Genomic DNA, 17,236 nt, shown 5'->3' on the forward strand with positions numbered 1-17,236 from the left:
TGTCTCAGAGATTCATACCTGAACCACACCTTTATTTGCCAAGGAAGAGTACATGATCAGTGCATATATTCAATGTACAGGCTACAATGTGGGGCTCTCATGCGTGGTAATAAGTACAGTACATGTATATAGGACTTGCATCCTTGGCACAATAAAGTTATTATATTCTACTCAATCCATAGGCTTCATTAATGCCATTCAAACTTGAAGTTGATACAACAACTATGATAGCTAAGGTTCATAGATTGGTATGAATATTAGTTCAGAACCTAACGTTTTAGGGTCCATATACAGATCGGCTACATACTGTAGTTAGCTATACATCCATAGGCATCCAGTTATTTTTAAACAACACGAATTACAATGTCATACTGTACTCATGTCATAACACCAGCTAGCTAGTTGGCTAATGTTAGCTAGTCAGTTAACTTGCTAAATCGCGATTTTCGTAAATTAACTTTATGACAAAAAAATATGCACTGTCTCTAGATTAACTAACATATTCCTCTCAATTGTACATTTTTAGCTTGACTCATTATGTTATAATTACTTACATTTGCTTCCCCCGTAATGTTTTGTCAGCCATCTTTGTTGAAGAAAGCTACCAGGGGCAGGTGGCTCGCGTCAAATTCGACATTGGAACCACTTGATATGATTGGTCATATAAAAACCTTGGGAACCAAATATTTTCTTAACTCTTTTTGAACTGCACTGTTGGTTAAGGGCTTGTAAGTAAGCATTTCATTGTAAATTCTACACTTGTTGTATTCGGCGCATGTGACAGATAAAGTTTGATTTGATTTGATTTGATTTATTTATAACTTGTCAGACATGTCCAGATCAACTAGCCCATGTCAGCTAACGTTTTTTAAATTTAGGTTTATTAGCCCATAGATTTTGTTGTAATTTTTTGGTCTCAAATATCACATGAATACACATTAGACATGGCTAAATCTATAGAATTGCAATAAAATGAGCTTTAAAACTGGAAGATACTTTCCACCAACAAGAGGGATGTGAACAGTTTTTGTCATGGACAGTGCAGGGGGGGTGCGGGATGTTCCCGAATGCTGGAAGGGGGCCCAAGTGAAAATGTTTCAAAACCCCTGMTCTAGATAACATGAAAACAGCCTAACCAGCTCTGCTAGAGTGAGTAAAATGGTCAGAGTGCGCTGTTCTCTCATTTGTGTCTGGAAGTAGCTAGCAAGCTAGCCAACTTTAGCCAGTTAGCTTGCGTGCTTGACTGCCGTTGTGAGGTCAGAACACTCGGATCAACTCTACTCCTCAGCCAGAGCGTCCAGTGTGCGTTCTGAACACTCCCAGAGCGACACGCTCTGTTAACTGACAATCTGACAACACTCTGAATTTACAAACGCCCAGAGCACACTCTGAGGCACTCTGGCACTCCAGTGAATTTACAAACATACCCTACAATTACCGTTGTTCAAGAGCACCTGTAGAGGTTTGTAATAGTATTTTCTTACAGTTAAAATTAGTTCTCTAATAACACTGTTGCCAGAGAGTGTAACGGTTTTCATCGTCTGAAGAAGAGTAGTCGTACCAAAGCGCAGCGTGGTAAGTGTTCATGCTTTTTTATTCTAACAGAACACTATAACAAAATAACAAGAGAATAAATGAAACCGAAACAGTTCTGTAAGGTGCAAAACACTAAACAGAAAATAAATACCCACAAAAACCATGTGGGAAAAAGGTACCTAAGTATGGTTCTCAATCAGAGACAATGATAGACAACTGCCTCTGATTGAGAACCACACCCGGCCAAACACAAAGAGCAATACAAAACATGTGGCCTTTCTGTGTGGTGTGTGTGTGTGTGTGTGTGTGTGTGTGTGTGCTGTGTGTGTGTGTGTGTGGTGTGTGTGTGTGTGTGTGTGTGTGGTGGTTGTGTGTGTGTGTGTGTGTGTGTGTGTGTGTGTGTGTGTGTGTGTGTGTGTGTGTGTCTGTGGTGTCAGTGAGTGAGTAATAGTAGTGAGTGAAAATTGTGTGAGAGAGTGAGAGACAGTGAGTACCACTCGGTAAAATAAATTTAAAAATTATGGTCAGGCGCATTACATGTTGAGTGTCCTTCTCTATAAGCATGGTGAAAGTGTTGTTTATTGGTTTACAGAAAAATACCGTGCTTCGGAAAGTATTCAAACTCCTTGACTTTTTCCACATTTTGTATATATACAGTCTTATTTTTATTTCACTTTATTTACACCAGTAGGCCAGTTGAGAACAAGTCTCATTTACAAGCTGCGACCTGGCCAAGATAAAGCAAAACGCAGTGCCGACACAAACAACACAGAGTTACACATGGGATAACAAACGTACAGTCAATAACACAAAAGAAAAATCTATATTACAGTGTGTGCAAAGTGTAGAAGATTAAGGAGTAAGGCAATAAATAGGCCATAGTGGCGAAAATAATTTAGCAAATTAACACTGGAGTGATTAGATGTGCAGAACATGATGTGCAAGTAGATACTCGGGGTGCAAAGGAGAAAAAAACAAAATAACATATGGTGATAAGGTAGTTGGTGGGCTATTTACAGATGGGCTGTGTACAGGTGCAAATGATCGGTAAGCTTGCTCTGACAGCTGATGCTTAAAGTTAGTGAGGGAGATATAAGTCTCCAGCTTCAGTGATATTTGCAATTCGTTCCAGTCATTGGCAGCAAGAGAACTGGAAAGAAAGGCGGCCAATGAGGAGTTGGCTTTGGGGATGACCAGTGAAATATACCTGCTGCCCATCTGTAAATAGCACCCTCCTTCACTTCAATAGCGTGCTACGGTGGGGAGTTACCTAGCAAAGACTTATAGATGACCTGGAGCCAGTGGGTTTGGTGACGAATATGAAGCGAGGGGCCAGCAAATGAGAGCATACAGGTCGCAGTGGTGGGTAGTATATGGGGCTTTGGTGACAAAACGGATGGCACTGTGATAGGCTACATCCAATTTGCTGAGTAGAGTGTTGGAGGCTATTTTGTAAATGACATCGCCGAAGTCGAGGATCGGTAGGATAGTCAGTTTTACGAGGGTATGTTTAGCAGCATAAGTGAAGGAGGCTTTGTTGTAAAAAGGAAGCCGATTCTAGATTTAATTTTGGATTGGAGATGCTTAATGGGAGTCTGGAAGGAGAGTTTACAGTCTAACCAGACACCTAGGTATTTGTAGTTGTCCACATATTCTAAGTCAGAACCGTCCAGAGTAGTGATGGACGGGCGGGCGGGTGCGGGCAGCGATCGGTTGAAGAGCATGCATTTAGTTTTACTAGCATTTAAGAGCAGTTGGAGGTCACGTGTTGTATGGCATTGCAGCTCGTCTGGAGGTTTGTTAACTTCTCCAGGGTAGGGGCAGCATTTTCACGTTTGGATGAAAAGCATACCAAATTCAACTGCCAGTTACTCATCCCCAGGAGATAAGATATGCAATTTATTAGTAGATTTGGATAGAAAACACTCTGAAGTTTCTAAAACTGTTTGAATCATGTCTGTGAGTATAACATAACTTATTTAGCAGGCGAAACCCCGAGGACAAACCATTCAGATCTTTTTTTTTTTAGGTCACTGTCTTTTCAATGAGTTTTCATTGGGAAACCAGATTTCTAAGCGAATTGCTTGCAGTTCCTACGGCTTCCACTAGATGTCAACAATCATGAGAAATAGGTTGAGGTTATTCCTTTGTGTAATGAAGATATACGGCCATCTTGAAGTCGAGGCACTCCAGGTGTCCTGGACATGCGCTTCAATCAAACAGAAGGCATGCAACATTTCGTTTTAATCCTGTATTGAACACATATCATCCGGTCTTCAATTTTATCGATTATTAACGTTAAAAAATACCTAAAGTTGTATTACAAAAGTAGTTTGACATTTTTTGGCAAAGTTTACAGGTAACCTTTGAGATATTTTGTCGTCATGTTTGAGCAACTTGGAAGCAGTGTTTTTCTGGATCAAACGCGCCAAATAAATGGACATTTTGGATATATATCGACGGAATTAATCGAACAAAAGGACCATTTGTGATGTTTATGGAGTGCCAACAACAGAAGCTCGTCAAAGGTAAGGCATGAATTATATTTTTATTTCTGCGTTCTGTGTCGCGCCTGCAGGGTTGAAATATGCTTATCTCTCTTTTTTTACAATGTTGCTAACTCAGATAATAGCATTGTTTGCTTTCGCCRAAAAGCCTATTTTAATTCTGACATGTTGGCTGGATTCACAACCAGTGTAGCTTTAATTTGGTATCTTTCATGTGTGATTTAATGAAAGTTTGATTTTATATTAATTTTCATAGTAAATAATTTTAATTTGGCGCTCTGCATTTTCTATGGCTTTTTGCCAAGTGAGACAGTAGCGTCTTGCCTAAACTCAGATTTTTTGATATAAATATGAACTTTACCGAACAAAACATACATGTATTGTGTAACATGAAGTCCTATGAGTGTCATCTGATGAAGATCATCAAAGGTTAGTGATKMAWTTTATCTCTAYTTCTGCTTTTTGTTACTYCTCTCTTTRGCTGGAAAAATGGCTGTCTTTTTCTGTGGCTATGTACTGACCTAACATAATCGTTTGGTGTGCTTTCGCCGTAAATCCTTTTTGAAATCAGACATGTTGGCTGGTTTCACAACAAGTGTAGCTTTAATTTGGTGTCTTTCATGTGTGATTTCATGAAAGTTTGATTTTTATAGTAATATATTTGAATTTGGCGCCCTGCAGTTTCACTGGCTGTTGACGAGGTGGGACGCTACCGTCCCACATACCCTAGAGAGGTTAACAAAGTGTCCAAAGAAGGGCCAGAAGTATTCAGAATGGTGTCGTCTGCATAGAGGTGGATCAGAGAATCACCAGCAGCAAGAGCGACATCATTGATATATACAGAGAAAAGAGTTGGCCCAAGAATTGAACCCTGTGGCACCCCCATAGAGACTGCCAGAGGTCAGGACAACAGGCCCTCCAATGTGTTCAAATGTATTAAAAATAAAAACAGAAATATCTAATTTACATAAGTATTCATATCCTTTACTGAGTACTTTGTTGAAACACCAATGGCAGCGATTACAGCCTTGAGTCTTCTTGGGTATGAAGCTACAAGCTTGACACACCTGTATTTGGGGAGTTTCTCCCATTCTTCTCTGTAGAAGCTCTGTCAGGTTGGATRGGGAGCATCGCTGCACAGCTATTTTCAGGTCTCTCCAGACATGTTCGATTGGGTTCAAGTCCGGGCTCTGGCTGGGCCACTCAATGACATTCAGAGACTTGTCCCAAAGCCACTCCTGCGTTGTCTTGGCTGTGTGCTTAAGGTTGTTGTCCTGTTGGAAGGTGAACATTCGCTCCAGTCTGAGATCCTATGCGCTCTGGAGCAGGTTTTCATCAAGGATCTCCCTGTGCTTTGCTCTGTTGTCCCTCGATCCTGACTACTCTCCCAGTCCCTGCCACTGACAAACATACCAACAGCATGATGCTGTCACCACCATGCTTCACCGTAGGGATGGTGCCAGGTTTCTTCCAGACGTGAAGCTTTGCATTCAGGCCAAAGAGTTCAATTTTGGTTTCATCAGACCAGAGAATTTTGTTTCTTATTGTCTGAGAGTCTTTTGGTGCCTTTTGGCAAACTCCAAGCGGGCCGTCGGGGGCCTTTTACTGAGGAATGTCTTCCATGTGGCAGCTCTACCATAAAGGCCTGATTGGTGGAGTGCTGCAGAAATGGTTGTCCTTCTGGAAGGTTCTCCCATCTCCACAGAGGAACTCTGGAGCTCTGTCAGTGACCATTGGGTTCTTGGTCACCTCGCTGACCAAGGCCCTTCTCCGCCGATTGCTCAGTTTGGCCGTGCGGCCAGCTCTAGGAAGAGTCTTGGTGGTTCCAAACTTCTTCTATTTAAGAATGATGTAGGCCACTGTGTTCTTGGGGACCTTCCAATGCTGCAGAGATTTTTGGTACCCTTCAACAGATCTGTGCTCGACACAATCCTGTCTCTGAGCTCTACGGACAATCCTTCGACCTCATGGCTTGGTTTTGCTCTGACATGCACTGTCAACTGTGGGACCTTATATAGACAGGTGTGTGCCTTTCCAAATAATGTACAATCAATTGAATTTACCACAGGTGGACTCAAATCAAGTTGTAGAAACATATCAATGATGATCAATGGAAACAGGATTCACCTGAGCTCAATTTCGAGTCTCATAGCAAAGAGTCTGAATAACTATGTAAGGTATTTTTGTTTTTATTTTTTATAAATTTGCTAAAGTTGATAAAAAACTGTTTTTGCTTTATTGGGTATCATTATGGGGTACCGTGTGTACATTGATGAGGAAAACATTTATTTAATCAGTTTTCTTCCTAAGTTTGCCACTTTGCCAATGAAGTAATCATTCATATAATTGACAACATCAAAAGGTTTTGTGATGAATAAGCTATCTGACTCAATGAAGATTTTGTCTTTCTGCCGATAATTACATCTAAAAGTACTCCAACATTTTTTCCATTCTTTATATCATTGATCTTAGCTTCATAATTCAGTTTCTTCTTATTTTGTGGAGTTTAGTCACATACAGTGGGGCAAAAAAGTATTTAGTCAGCCACCAATTGTGCAAGTTCTCCCACTTAAAAAGATGAGAGAGGCCTGTAATTTTCATCATAGGTACACTTCAACTATGACAGACAAAATGAGGGAAAAAATCCAGAAAATCACATTGTAGGATTTTAATGAATTTATTTGCAAATATGGTGGAAATAAGTATTTGGTCACCTACAAACAAGCAAGATTTCTGGCTCTCACAGACCTGTAACTTCTCTTTAAGAGGCTCCTCTGTCCTCACTCGTTACCTGTGTTAATGGCACCTGTTTGAACTTGTATCAGTATAAAAGACACCTGTCACAACCTCAAACAGTCACACTCCAACTCCACTATGGCCAAGACCAAAGAGCTGTCAAAGGACACCAGAAACAAAATTGTAGACCTGCACCAGGTTGGGAAGACTGAATCTGCAATAGGTAAGCAGCTTGGTTTGAAGAAATCAACTGTGGGAGCAATTATTAGGAAATGGAAGACATACAAGACCACTGAAATCTCCCTCGATCTGGGGCTCCACGCAAGATCTCACCCCGTGGGGTCAAAATGATCACAAGAACGGTGAGCAAAAATCCCAGAACCACACGGGGGGACCTAGTGAAGACCTGCAGAGAGCTGGGACCAAAGTAACAAAGCCTACCATCAGTAACACACTACGCCGCCAGGGACTCAAATCCTGCAGTGCCAGACGTGTCCCCCTGCTTAAGCCAGTACATGTCCAGGCCCGTCTGAAGTTTGCTAGAGAGCATTTGGATGATCCAGAAGAAGATTGGGAGAATGTCATATGGTCAGATGAAACCAAAATATAACTTTTTGTTAAAAACTCAACTCGTCGTTTTGGAGGACAAAGAATGCTGAGTTGCATCCAAAGAACACCATACCTACTGTGAAGCATGGGGGTGGAAACAACATGCTTTGGGCTGTTTTTCTGCAAAGGAACCAGGACGACTGATCCGTGGTAAAGGAAAGAATGAATGGGGCCATGTATCGTGAGATTTTGATCTTCAATGCCCTTCCATCAGCAAGGGCATTGAAGATAAACGTGGCTGGGTCTTTCAGCATGACAATGATCCCAAACACACCGCCCGGGCAACGAAGGAGTGGCTTCGTAAGAAGCATTTCAAGGTCCTGAAGTGGCCTAGCCAGCTCCAGATCTCAACCTCATAGAAAATCTTTGGAGGGAGTGAAAGTCCGTGTTGCCCAGCAACAGCCCCAAAACATCACTGCCTCTAGAGGAGATCTGCATGGAGGAATGGGCCAAAATACCAGCAACAGTGTGTGAAAACCTTGTGAAGACTTACAGAAGACGTTTGACCTCTGTCATCAACCAAAGGGTATATAACAAAGTATTGAGATAAACTTTTGTTATTGACCAAATACTTATTTTCCACCATAATTTGCAAATAAATTTATAAAAAATCCTACAATGTGATTTTCAGGCTTTTTTTTTCTAATTTTGTCTGTCATAGTTGAAGTGTACCTATGATGAAAATTACAGGCCTCTCTCATATTTTTAAGTGGGAGAACTTGCACAATTGGTGGCTGACTAAATACTTTTTTGCCCCACTGTAATTTCTCAATTTGCAGTAAATCAGCCAGTCAGTTTCTTAAAACCTCTTAGGGATCCCTTAACACTCGAATCCCGTTAGCGGGATAGACTTGACATTATCCGGTGAAATTGCAGAATGCCAAATTCAAACTACAGAAATATAAATATTTAACATTCATATAAATACAAGTGTAATACATCAAAATAAAGCTTAACGTCTTGTTAATCCAGCTGCTGTGTCAGATTTTAAAAAGGCTTTACGGCGAAAGCACACCATGCGATAATCTGAGGACAGCGCCCCGCATACAAAAACATGAAAACCATTTTTCAACCAGGCAGGTGCGACACGAAAGTCAGAAATAGAGATAAAATAAATGCCTTACCTTTGAAGATCTTCATCTTTCTGCAATCCCAAATGTCTCAGTGACACAATGAATGGTCGTTTTGTTCGAGAAATTCCTTCTTTATATCCCCAAAATGTCAATTTATTTGGCGCGTTTGATTTAGAAATACAACGGTTCCAACTCGCCCAACATGACTACAAAGTATCTAATAAGTTACCTGTAAACTTGGTCCAAACATTTCAAACAACATTTCTAATCCAAYCTCAGGTACCCTAAAATGTAAATAATCGATCAAATTTAAGACGGGATAAACTGAAAAAAACCGAGGAGCGTGCTCCTGTTCAAGCGCACCAAAAGACTTGAGTCCATCTGAGTGACACATGGAAAGAATAGGACTACTTGTTCATTTCCCAAAAGAAAAACATCGAAAAATTTCTAGAGACTGTTGACATCTAGTGGAAGCCATAGGAACTGCAATCTGGGCCCTAATACATCAGGTTTCCCACAGAAAAGCATTGGAAAACACAATGACCTCAAAAGAAAATTCCCTGGATGGATTGTGCTCGGGGTTTCACCTGCCAAATCAGTTCTGTTATACTCACAGACATTATTTTAACAGTTTTAGAAACTTTAGAGTGTTTTCTATCCAATACTACCATGCATATGCATATCCTAGCTTCTGGGCCTGAGTAACAGGCAGTTTACTTTGGGCACGCTTTTCATCCGGAAGTGAAAATACTGCCCCCTAGCCCAAAGAGGGTTTCTTAACAAGTGTAGCATATGTATGCTCCTTATTAATCACATTAGACCAACAAATATTTTTACCATCATCCACATATGAGTCACAGCGAACTCTTTTGTATGAGCTCTTATATACTATTATAGGCCCAGCTTTTGGAACTTTGGCTTTCCTGGATATATAGGGATCACGTTAGCGTCCCACATATCCTAGAGAAGTTAATAACCTGAACCAGATTACTGGCACTGACTACTGGCACTGACTACAGTGAGAAGCCCCTGAGCGGATAGCTTGATGAAAACCAGTTAATATTCAAGTCCACAAGGAAGTAGACCTCGTGGTGTGTTCAATCAGAAATAATTTGTTATTGTTTGAACATTGAGAGAGAGGTATAAATGTAAGATTATCACTGTCAGAGTTAGACCTGTATGCACAGTATTAGACAGCAGCCAGGAGGCAGCATATTGTGAAGCAGGCAAATGCAGCTGTGCATTTCTCTCTGTTATTAGAAGGATTAGGGCCCAGACCCTCTGACAGTATCCCAAATGGCACCATATCCCTACATAGTGCACTACTTTTGATTGGCTCTGCTCAAAAATCGACCTGTTGGAGACCCCTGGTGTACATCTTCTTCCTGCTCCCTATCATCCTTCCTCTTAGCCCCTCCCTGTAACCATGGAAACCAGATGTATGTCTCTGCATGCTTATCAGGATAGAGATATCATGGACCACATCCTGGTAACAACACTGACTCATGCAACTAAACCTATTAACTGTAATATTTTGAACTATACCAATGTCCAATTAGAATAATACTTTTGAGAAACAGTTACAAATAGGCCTGACTGTATGGAAGACCATGGTTTTATATGGATCTTATGTTCCATAAATTCTCCTGTGTAGACAGTGGAACTTGAACGTGCAACTTGGAGGTGTATTGTCTATACAAACAAGGTGTTACTAATGGGTGGAAGTTGGGTTTGGAGGGAACTCTGTACGTGGACATAGCTGTGTACTTGACTTGATAGGTCAGTTCAATTGAAAAAGCAGTCCCTGGCTGCTGCACAGTCAGTTCAAAACAGAAAAGGACATGTTCCACATCGACCCCTGAGCCCAAACAGCCCAGCCAGAGAAGACAGTCCCAGCCAGAGCAGGCCACAGACCCCTGCTTGTGCTGCAGGCCAATCCACTGTAAACATCAAAACACACCACACACACAGTCCGTTCTACGGGCCAGTCGCCACTCCCTCTTCCAACATGAGGCAGAGAAGAGACTGGGGAAAACATTTACATTTACATTTAAGTCATTTAGCAGACGCTCTTATCCAGAGCGACTTACAAGTTGGTGCATTCACCTTATGATGTCCAGTGGAACAACCACTTTACAATAGTGCATCTAACTCTAAGGGGGGGGGGGTTAGAAGGATTACTTTATCCTATCCTAGGTATTCATTAAAGAGGTGGGGTTTCAGGTGTTTCCGGAAGGTGGTGATTGATTCCGCTGACCTGGCGTTGGGGAGTTTGTTCCACCATTGGGTGCCAGAGCAGCGAACAGTTTTGACTGGGCTGAGCGGGAGCTGTACTTCCTCAGAGGTAGGGAGGCGAGCAGGCCAGAGGTGGATGAACGCAGTGCCCTTGTTTGGGTGTAGGGCCTGATCAGAGCCTGAAGGTACGGAGGTGCCGTTTCCCCTCACAGCTCCGTAGGCAAGCACCATGGTCTTGTAGCGGATGCGAGCTTCAACTGGAAGCCAGTGGAGAGAGCGGAGGAGCGGGGTGACGTGAGAGAACTTGGGAAGGTTGAACACCAGACGGGCTGCGGCGTTCTGGATGAGTTGTAGGGGTTTAATCGCACAGGCAGGGAGCCCAGCCAACAGCGAGTTGCAGTAATCCAGACGGGACAAAACAACTCTCCATAATCACTGACTGCCCTGACTGACCAGCTACCTCTGTACTGACTCTGACAACAACAAGCATCCAACACACACTCCTAAGCAAACAGAGGAAAAAACTCATTACGTAGAGTGGAGGGTAATGAATTAGCATGGCCCGTGAAAGGACTGAATGAAATGGATTTGAATGTCGGTATTAGCAATCTTTCCCTCGTGTTTGTCTCAATACGGAGGCCAGTAGGCCATCTTACCTCAAAAAGACAGGAGATGCCTGACTGCAATTATTTTGTTCAGGCAACTTTCCATCCCCCTCTAGGCTTACAAAGTGGATGTTGGTAACAGGAGCGGAGGCAGACTAGGCAGAGTTGGCAAATCAGGTGTCCAGTGAAATGTTTGTGTGTCTGAGTATCCCCTCCATCTGCCACTGAAGGTCATGATCACAGGCAATTTGTGTACGTGTCATGGGCACCCTGTGTACGTGTCATGGCAGCCAGTGTACGTGTCATGGGCAGCCTGTGTACGTGTCATGGCAGCCAGTGTACGTGTCATGGGCAGCCTGTGTACGTGTCATGGGCAGCCTGTGTACGTGTCATGGCAGGTAGTGTACGTGTCAGGGGCAGCCTGTGTACGTGTCATGGGCAGCCTGTGTAAGTGTCATGGGCAGCCTGTGTACGTGTCATGGGCAGCCTGTGTACGTGTCATGGGCAGCTTGTGTACGTGTCATGGGCAGCCTGTGTACGTGTCAATGACAGCCTTTGTACGTGTCAATGACAGCCTTTGTACGTGGTGAAGCCAAACCCTGGTCTCTGCCTGGGTGTAAGACTGAAGGACAAGAGGTGAGGGAAGGCTACACAGAGGCAAAATCTGTGTCCCAAATGGCACCTTAATCCCTAGGCCTATATAGTCCACTACTTTTGACCAGGGTCCATATGCTATGGTCAAAAGTAGTCCACTTTAAAAGGAATAGGCTGGCATTTGGGACGCAGGCTGAGACTACTGAATATGCAGATGGGCACATCTGGACCCCCGTCTCAGGTACTGTAGGAAGGTCAGCCGTTATAATGTCAAGGATCAGGATTGGTTTAGTTAGGAAGCTTATCTCCACAGAGACACCCACCTACGGTCACAGGGAGAACCGGTGCAGGGCCAAATTATCTCTATCTAAGATTGTAAATAACCTTGGTCATTTGTCCACCAAGATAAAGCCTACGGCCAGAAACCTTGGTGTCTTCTTTGACCCTGACCTAAACCTCAAGCTGCGTGTAAAGAAGGCTGTCCTGCTTTTATCATTTAAAAAATATAGCTAAAGTCACTGATCTGGAGACACGTACACATGCTTTTATTTCCTCAGACCTAGATTACTCTAACTGTTTGTATACCTGTCTCAGTCAGAAATCACTCCATCATCAGTTAGTATTTAGTTGAAAATGCTGCAGCTCGGCTTTTAACAGGCACAGGACAATGTAACTATATCACACCTATTTTAGCTACACTGGCTACCAGTCACTTTTAGAATAGATTTTGAAATTGTATTAATCACGTTTAAGGCTAGGCTTGGTTTAGCCCCATCCTATATCTTGATCTTTAATCTCCCTATGAACCAGGATGCAGCCTGAGATCCTCTGGCAGGGCACTGTTGACCATTCAAAATTCTAGTTTGAAAATGAAAGGAGACCAGGCATTTGCCATTAGGGCCCCTAGACTTTGGAATGGTCTGCCAGAGGAGATCAGGCTTGCAGATTCAGTGCCTCTTTTTAAATCCCTGCCGAAGACACACTTTTATAAAGGCGCTTTTAATGTATCATTTCAACGTATGCTTTTAATTAGCTATCCAAGTTAATTCTCATCCCTCCTTTGTTTCTTTGTTAATTCTTTTATTTTATTGTTTTATGGTGTGAAATACTTTCTTACCTGTATTGAAAAGCACTACACAGTAGTAGTAGTAGTAGTAGTAGTAGTAGTAGTAGTAGTAGTAGTAGTAGTAGTAGTAGTAGTAGTAGTATGCATCTCTCTCTCTGCCTGAGACGGAGTGGCTTTCTGCAGCCAAGGACAGGGTTTGAAGGAGTGGGTGGAGAAGGCCAGGTAAATAGACAGATAATAGTTATGTTACACAGACAATCTAGGATGTTTCTAACAAACAGGAATATTCTAGAACAGTTCGGCACTTTCCATTCTATCTGGTAAGTAACCCACCAATTGTTCATTGGCAGAACGGAGTGTGCAAATCATCATCATCCATACATATGTTGTTGGGACACATCTTTGAACTGGCCCAAAACAAACTGCTTAGGGGGATTCATGTGACATTCGCAATGATGTGAAATGAAACTCATGAAATGAAATGCACTCTTTGCAATGATAAGAAGCGTTTCCCATGTCCCTTCTCCCTCCCTCAGTGGAAGACATCACTTATATAAAATACCATCTATTAGTCTGATTTACAGTCCAACTAATGTAGTCAGAAGATGACACAAAGTCAGAAAAACATTAACACTGGCCAAAATGACAAACAAAACATGAGATATATTACATATGAGAATTTCACGAGCAAAACAAGCCCACTCTCAAATGTCGACATAAGCCATGACAGTTATCCTTAGGGAACAGAGTGTGAGCTTTGGACTATGTGCTCGTGGTACTCTGTACCTCCCAAGCAGAATTACATGACAGTAATTGAAGTTGTTATTTGGGCGGTAACACCAAGCAGGAGAGGTCTATAAAGATAAAATAATTGCAGGATTTTGGGCAGCTAAACTCTCATGTATTTATTCTGATTGCTCAGCATGAAGAGCACCAAGAGAGGCCTTGGTTTCCCTATTATGAGTCCCAAATGGCACCCTATCCCTACTTAGTGCACTACTTTGCTCCAGGGGTGCTGTACTACTAAATGGCTGACCCTGTAAAACAACAGACAATGGTATCATTAGGCTGGTGATTAGAGTGGCGCAGTGGTCTAAGGCACTGCATGGCAGTGCTAGAGGTGTCACTACAGACCCTGGTTCAATCCCAGGCTGTATTACAACCGGACGTGATCGGGAGTCCCATAGGGCGGTGCACAATTGGCCCAGCATCGTCCGGGTTAGGGGAGGGTTTGGCTGGGGTAGGCAGTCATTGTAAATAAGAATTTGTTCTTAACTGACTTGCCTGGTTAAATATACAAATAAATTACTTGGCTTCAGGTGTTTTCTGTGGTCTCATGTACTGCCGGGATACACTACAGAAACATACTCTCCCTCTCTCTCGTGTGTGTGTGTTCCTAATATTTTGTACACTCAGTGTATATGTTGCAGCTCTTATTCAAAAGCGGCAGGATATCTCCGTTCTTGGCAAGGTTATTCTTCTACAGAACAAATATATGTAAGCCAAAGGAGAGCAATCAGAACAGCACATGCTTTGGATGTGGAGAAATGACAGGTATGGCATCACTCAGACTTAACTTTGCTGCATGCATTCCTTTTCAGTGTGACAATTACTTCAATGTGTTCTGTTAGATTGTGTTCATACTATGGTATTCTATTGTCCAACATCGCTCTCGATCCTTCTTGGGAAATTTGTTGATACTATATGTTTCAAAGGAGACCTTTCATTAAATAATTTACCTCAAGCTCGTCCTTCAGAATATGTTTTCAGCATAGCCAAAAGTGCAAGTCCTATCTACATCTGTGATGTTTTATTGTGCTTCCCATGACAGTGTTTTTGTATTTTAATGTGTGTATATACAGTACCAGTCAAAAGTTTGGACACACCTACTCATTCCAACACACCTCCAGGCTGTGTAAAGGCTATATGACCATGAAGGAGAGTGACGGAGTGCTGCATCGGATGACCTGGCCTCCACAATCACCCGATCTCAACCCAATTGAGATGGTTTGGGATGAGTTGGATTGCAGAATGAAGGAAAAGCAGCCAACAAGTGCTCAGCATATGTGGGAACTACTTCAAGACTGTTAGAAAAGCATTCCAGGTGAAGCTGGTTCAGAGAATTCCAAGAGTCTGCAAAGCTGTCACCAAGGCAACGGGTGGCTACCTTGAAGAATCTCAAATATAAAACACTTTTTTGGTTACTACATGATTCCATATGTATTATTTCATAGTTTTGATGTCTTCTTTATTATTATACAACATAGAAAATAGTTAAATAAAGAAAAACCCTGGAATGAGTAGGTGTGTCCAAACTTTTGACTGGTATTGTATATAGGTTGGGTATAATGTGTATATTTATGTTGTATATACAGGGCGCATTTGTAATATGTCTTCCCTGTTAAAATAAAGGTTAAGTAAAAACATCTCTGCAAGGCGCACTAAGGTGTTATGATACAATCACCAGAGTGATGTCTTTATTTGCATACTGACTCAACATAACATACCCTGCCTTACACCCAGTTTCTGATCTTGCCTATGCATCAGGCCTTAGCAACATTTATGTCTGCCTAACTCAGCAGTGAAATCCCCAGTGCAAGCCGAGACATGCTGCTTTTCACACTACCATGACTGATGGGGTAGGGAGTGGGACACTTAAATATCCTGACACAGCACAAGCACATCCTTCCGTCCGCAGTCTACACAGAGACATTTGACACCCATGACTTATGGTAGAGAAAATGTTAATGCATACAGAGGTTCTTGCCATTCCATAGTCTGATATACAGATGTTGGATCTTCATTTGATCCCACTTTTGTTGCGATCAAACAACATTATGGACTAAACGTTAAAATCCTGTTGCTGCAGGATTATTTTGCTATGACAATACTGGTCAAATGAAAATCCAACACCTGTACTGTAACCCTTGAAAGAGAGAAGGGTTCAGGCATATAGGCAGCTGGCACACACTACAACTATCAGGATTCAGGTGCAACAGTATTAAGTGTCTTCTTTAGTTGACGTTATTAAAACAATTATTTACTGCTAAGCCTCTCTTGAATATGCTGGGATGTCATTTTGAGCAATAAAAGAATGTGATGACAGCCTACTTTTTTCTCTCCTCACAGTGTGAAGAAGTGCAGAGGCCAGGGTAAAGGGTTTGTTGACTGCACAGCCATTAATATAGCTGGAGGAGATAGCCTTTTATTTGCTTTTGTTTCACTGTATGTTGCTGAGCTCTCCAACAACAATGGCCATGTCCCAAATTACATCCTATTTCCTATATAGTGCACTACTAAGCAGTGCAATATGAAGGGGAATAGGGTGTAATTTGGGACGCAGGGGTAGAGCCCTCCAGCAACAATCTGATCTCCCACGGATGTTTACAATCTTCTGCTGCGTTGTTTTGGCCATCAAGCCTTTCTTTGGCTTCCTGTCGGCACCAGGAGGGAAGGAACGGACGCCATTTGCTGGGCCCCTGATTATAATGGGGGCAGAAGATAGATGCTACAGACATAGTGTTCTCTACTGTACTCTACAGATACAGTGTTCTCTACTATACTCTACAGATAATGTTCTCTACTATACTCTACGGATTACATATCCATTATTAATACATTCTTTTACATACTCTACAGACACAGTGCTCTCTACTATACTCTACAGATACAGTGTTCTCGTACTGACTCTACAGATACAGTTGTCTTCTACTGTACTCTACAGATACACATTCTCTACTGTACTCTACAGATACAGTGTTCTCTACTATACTCTACAGATAAGTGTTCTCTACTATACTCTACAGATACAGTATGTCTCTACTATACTCTACAGGGATTACAGTGTTCTTACTGTACTCTACAGATACAAGTGTTCTCTACTATACTCTACAGACACCCAGTGTGCTCTACTATACTCTACAGATAATGTTCCTACTGTACTCTACAGACACAGTGTTCTCTACTGTACTCTACAGATAATGTTCTCTACTGTTACTCTACAGATACAGTGTCTCTACTGTACTCTACAGACACAGTGTGCTCTAACTTACTATACAGATACAGTGTTCTATACTCTACAGACCGTTTCCTACTGTACTCTACAGATACAGTGTTCTCTACTGTACTCTACAGATACAGTGTTCTCTACAATACTCCTACAGACACAGTGTTCTCTACTATACTCCACAGATACAGTGTTCTCTACTGTACTCTACAGATTGTTCTCTACTATACTCTACAGATACAGTGTTCTCTACTGACTCTACAGATACA

At 42.0% G+C, this 17,236-nt stretch overlaps 1 protein-coding gene across 1 annotated transcript in view; it reads right to left on the reverse strand.

Annotated features, from left to right (window-relative positions):
• The window catches only part of LOC111976166 (transforming growth factor beta receptor type 3-like), a 163,733-nt gene that overhangs the window by 105,430 nt on the left and 41,067 nt on the right, over nt 1-17,236 (reverse strand). The gene's annotated exons all lie outside the window — the stretch shown is intronic.

This window comes from Salvelinus sp. IW2-2015, linkage group LG16 (genome assembly GCF_002910315.2).
Source record: "Salvelinus sp. IW2-2015 linkage group LG16, ASM291031v2, whole genome shotgun sequence".
Taxonomy (NCBI): Eukaryota; Metazoa; Chordata; class Actinopteri; order Salmoniformes; family Salmonidae; genus Salvelinus; species Salvelinus sp. IW2-2015.